We start from the raw sequence: 5,562 nt of genomic DNA, 5'->3' as shown, positions 1-5,562 counted from the left end.
AGAGGGAGAGAGAGAGAGACAGAGAGAGAGAGAGAGACAGAGAGAGAGGGAGAGAGAGAGATTATCCAAATTAACAAAATCATAAATGAAAAGGGAGACAAAACAGACACTGAGGAAATTCAAGGAATCATTAGGTCTCACTTCAAAAGCCTGTACTCCACAAAACTGAAAAATCTAATAGAAATGGACAATGTTCTTGATAGATATCACTTACCAAAGTAAAATCATGATCAGATAAATAATCTAAACAGACCTATAATCCCTAAGGAAATAGAAGCAGTCATTAAAAGTCTCCCAACCAAAAACCAGCTTAGGGCTAGGTGGTTTTAGGACAGAATTTTACCAAAGTTTCAAAGAAAAGCTAATACCAATACTCCTCAAATTATTCCACAAAAAAGAAACAAAAGGAACATTGACAAATTCATTCTGTGAGCCCACAGTCAGCATGATTCTCTAACTAGACCAAGAATCAACAAAGAGAATTTCAGATCAATTTCCCTCATGAACACTGATGCAAAAACACTCAATAAAATACTTACAAACTAACACCAAGAACACGTCAAAGAGATCATCTACTGTGATCAAGTAGGCTTGATCCCAGAGAGGTAGCAATGGTTCAACATAGGAAAAAATCTATCAATGTAATCTACCATATAAACAAACTGAAAGAAAAACTACATGATCATCTTATTAGATACTAAAAAAGCCATTGATTAAATCCAACACCCCTTCATGACAAAAGTCTGGGAGAGTTCAGGGATACAGGGCATATACCTAAAAATAATAAAGGCAGTATACAGTAAGTCAATAACCAACATCAAATTAAATGGAGAGAAACTTAAAGCAGTTCCAACTAAAATCAGGAACAAGACAAGGCTGTCCACCCTAACTATTCAATACAGTACTTCAAGTTTTAGCTAGAGCAATAAGACAACCAAAGGAGATCAAGAGGATACAAATTAGAAAGGAAGAAGTCAAAGTATTGCTATTTGTAGATGACAAGATAGTATACATAAGTAATACTCCTACAGCTGAAAAACATCTTCGGTGAAGTATCTAGATACAAAATTAGCTAAATCAAGCAAGGAAGCAAACTAAAAACAGTAGCTCTTCTATATACAAATGGGAAGCAGCTGAGAAAGCAATCAGGGGAACAGCACTCTTCACAATTGCAACAAAGATAAAAACAGTTTGGTGTGACTCTAACCAAGCAAGTGAAAGACCGCTATGACAAGAACTTCAAGTCTCTGAAAACAGAAAGTGAAGAAGATACTAGAAGATGGAAAGATCTCCCATGCTCATGGATCAGTAGGATGAACGCAATAAAAATAGCCATTTTACCAAAAGCAGCCCATGGATTCAGTGCAATTCTCATCAAAATTCCAACACAATTCTTTACAGATCAACTTCATATGGAAAAACAAAAGGCCCAGAGTATCTAAAACAATCCTGTACAATAAAAGAACTTTCAGAGGCATCACCATCCCCAATTTCAAGCTATACTACAGAGCAGTAGTAATCAAAACTGCATAATATTTGCATAAGAGCAGACAGACTGATTAATGGAATCGAATTGAAAACCTAGAAATAAATCTACACAACTATGGACCTTTGATTTTTGTCAAAGAAGCTAAAACTATGTAATGGGAAAAAAAAAAAAACAGAAAGCATCTTCAACAAATGATGCAAATAAATCCATATCTATGACCTGTTGCAGTAAAATTCTAAACCAAATAAGCCCGTACAAGGAAAACACAACTCAGTTAATAGATTGGGCAGATCTACCAGTACACTACTTACTCTATTTCCCAAGTATGAGATCCCGTAGGACCTGCAGTTTCTCCATGCCATGTGCTTCTGCTCTATTTTCCTTCATCTCATCCTCTTCTCCTCTCCTCTTCCCTTCTTCCCTCTTCTCTCTCCTCATTTATCCCCTCACTCTCTCTCCTTCTCTCCCCAAAACTTTTTAGCTCCACCTCTCTTCCACTGCCCAATCACTGGCTCTAGCCTTTATTTTACAAGTTAAAAATGGGGAAAAGGTTCACATTGAAGTCACCTGAGCAGTGATTCACTCCTTGTCCCAGGCTGCCCTTCTTGGGGAAGCAGAATTAGCATCAAAATACAAACAGCACCAGGGCAGTCCCAGCAATCACCCAGTACAAAACTCAAGTCCAAGTGGATAAAAGACCTCAACATAAAACCAGACACATTTAACCTGATAGAAGATAATCTGGGGAAACAACCTTGAATACATTGGCACAGGAGACAACTCCCTGAACAGAACACCAAAAGCTCAGGCACTAAGATCAACAATTAATAAATGGGACCTCATGAAACTGAAAACCTTCTGTAAGGCAAAGGACACCATCAAAAGGACAAAATGGCAGCCTACAGAATGGGAAAAAATCTTCACCAACCTCATATATGATAGAGGTATGGTAATATATCTTTCACTTGCTTAGAGTTACACTGTGGGTGGGTGAGAGGCAGGGTTCAAAATGGGAACAGAAGGGATCAGGTGGGGTAAGGATGGAGAGAAAGAGTACTGGAAGAGACAACTGGGGTGGGAAAGCATCTCTGTGATGAACTAGAAACGTAGGCCAATGGAAACTCTCTGGAATCTATGAAGGTTACCCTAGCTAAGACTCCTAGCAGTGGGGGATATGGAGCCTGAACTGACCATCTCCTGTGATCAGGCAAGATTTCCAGTGGAGGGACTGAGCCACCAATCCAGGCACAAAACCTTCTGCCTACACTTGTCCTGCCTACAAGCTGTGTGGGAATAAGCATGGAGCAGAAACTGAGGGAATGGCCAATCAATAGCTGGTCCATCTTGAGACCCATGAGAGGGAGCCCACCCTGATACTGTTACCTATACTCTGCTATGCTTGCAGACGAGAGCCTAGCATAACTGTCATCAGAGGCTTCATCCAGCAACTGATGGGAACAGAAGCAGAGACCCACAGTGAGACATTAGGTGGAGCTCGGAGAATCCTGTGGAAGAGGGGGAGGAAGAATTAAGGAGCCAGAGAGGTCAAGGAAACCACAAGACCACCTACAGAATCAACTAACCTGGGCCCACAAGGGCTTAAAGAGACTGAACCTCTGAGCTTTAAAATTTTGCCTTGCCTCCATTTCCAGTAATATGATATCTACTCTCATACTGGGGTTTCTACCCCACCTTTGATCATTCTGTTCACAGATAAAAGACACTGAACACTTATATTTATAATAAGCTTTTAATGTACTAGAACTGGGCAGATACCCACCCTCTAAGGTATTAGAATCTACTTCCCTTGCTATTATGTCTACTTCCCCATCAGTAACTAGTTGATAGCTTGCCGTTCCTTCTGGGCTGCTATCAACTCCAGTTGGCCAGCCCTCATGCCATGATTCTATGATTCACCCACCCCGAGGTGTGCTGGCCTCTCTCCACCTTCCTCCTTCTCTTTCTTGTGGTCTTCCCGACCTCCAGCCTGGGAACCCACTCTGTCCGTTTCTCTTCTGACCAACTACAGGCTGTTGGCATCTTTATTCAACCAATAGTTTTAAATTAAGGAGCATGGTCACATAGCATTACTTTGTGTCCCTGGAGATTGTCTTGTCCCTGGGGGCAGCCAGGCCTTGCAGGCCAGTATTTAGCATTTTAATACATAGCAAAAGACCAAACCTCAGCAAAAATCACAGGCTGTGGATGTGAAAGGGTGAGGAAGACATCACACACATGGCCTTCGTCCAAGTCCCCAAGCCTTAGAAAGGAAGCAAGGAGGTGCTATGAGGAACATGGAATGGAAGCTGAGTGCACTTGCTGATTAGAACATTTGACATTATATAGAAAGGCTGGAGCTATTGGCTCTAGAATGTTACTCCATGTGTGACTAGGCATGCTTCTGATGGCCTCAGAAAGTAGGTCCTTGTTGCATGTAATTTTAAAATCCCTCTTGCTCCTTTGCAGGGGGTGGGGGGGCTACATTCTCAACACCCCAAGCTCCACCTACTTATCTCTTCAGCCCAGATAGCTTTGCCAAGCCACAGCTCCGAGATCACTCTCCCACCAACCTGCCCTCCACCTGGTTACCTCCTCCCTGGAGCTTGTTCCTTCACTCCATCCTCCCTTTCCCAAGCCTGACAAATTCTGTCCAGGTTGGCTCTTTCTCTTCCAGCCCACTTTAATGTCTCAAATGAAAAACACCAGACAGCCTTAATATTTTAAAACCAACCAGATAACACAACTGCTGGGCACAGTCTATAGCCCTAAACTCATCAGCTATCCCATGTCAGAATCCCGCAGGTGGCAGAGGCCATCATTGGTTCTAGTTGCCCCTAGGCCTTACATGGCGTCCATCCGTGCTCTTCTCCCCAAAGCCTGGGCTAAACTCCCCTATTCTCATCCCCTCCTTTCCCTCCTGGGACCCAGAAATCCCACCTTTTTTCTTTCACCCAGCAACTGGCTTCTGCCATCTTTATTGACACAATCAAGAACCAATTAAGGAAATGACACCTCCACCTACATGTCCTCTGTATCTTCAGGTGCTATCTGAACTTTTAATTTTTAAAGCAAAACAGATTTCAGCTGCACAGGGTTTAAATAGACTGTAGATATGCAACTGCATTTAAGGCCTAAAGTACTTCCTCTTGAATCTACATATTTTATTAATTTATGAATAAAATTTATTCCATGATGATGCTTATACTTAATCATAGTCAAATCTTTCTTCATCTAGAAGATCAAATACAACTAATATGGCTTAGAAATGAGAACTACAAAAGGCTTTTAACAACACAACCTTCACACTCAACATGACCTAACACAACTTCCGTCCTACAACCACAAGGCTTTGAAGAGCTCCCATTCCCAAAGCTATGCAGATAAGAACAAAATAACTCCAGCTTTCACATGGTTTTATTAAATATGTAGACTTGCTTGGTCTCTGGCAATCCAACAGTGCTAAAATATATGTAGCACATTATAATTATGGAAAACTAAAATAAAGACATCATTTTTTATTGTTGCCACAGCAAACTGCTTATACAACTTGAAAGTAAGAAACATGACTCATAAAATATACAAACACCTCAAGAATTTCAACCGGAAAACATGCATTTAAATCTTCATTGTATGATATTGTATTAGGACGAAGAGGGTTCAATGTGTAAGACTGCTTGCTATGCAAGTAAAAGGGCCTGAATCTGCATCCGCAGCATCCATATAAGAGTTGCCATGGCTGTGTACCCTTGCAACCACATTGTGGGGAACAGAGATAGATGGACCCTACATTCAGTGAGCAAGCCTGCCTCAAAAAGAAAGATAGGTCTTCCTCTGGCCTCCAAATGCCACATACAACATCTCCTCCCTCCCCCAGTAAGACAAATAATAAAAACATATCCCAAAAAGCCGGGCAGTGGTGGTGCACGCCTTTAATCCCAGCACTTGGGAGGCAGAGACAGGCAGATTTCTGAGTTCGAGGCCAGCCTGGTCTGCCACACACACTTTGCATTTGAGGCGTAAACTTCAAGGAAAGTCAGTCTCCTGCCTCCGCATTGTCGCCTGGCACCCCAAAC

The sequence above is a fragment of the Mastomys coucha genome, unplaced genomic scaffold, assembly GCF_008632895.1.
Source record: "Mastomys coucha isolate ucsf_1 unplaced genomic scaffold, UCSF_Mcou_1 pScaffold13, whole genome shotgun sequence".
NCBI classification, from domain to species: Eukaryota; Metazoa; Chordata; class Mammalia; order Rodentia; family Muridae; genus Mastomys; species Mastomys coucha.
This window is presented reverse-complemented; position numbering follows the sequence as displayed.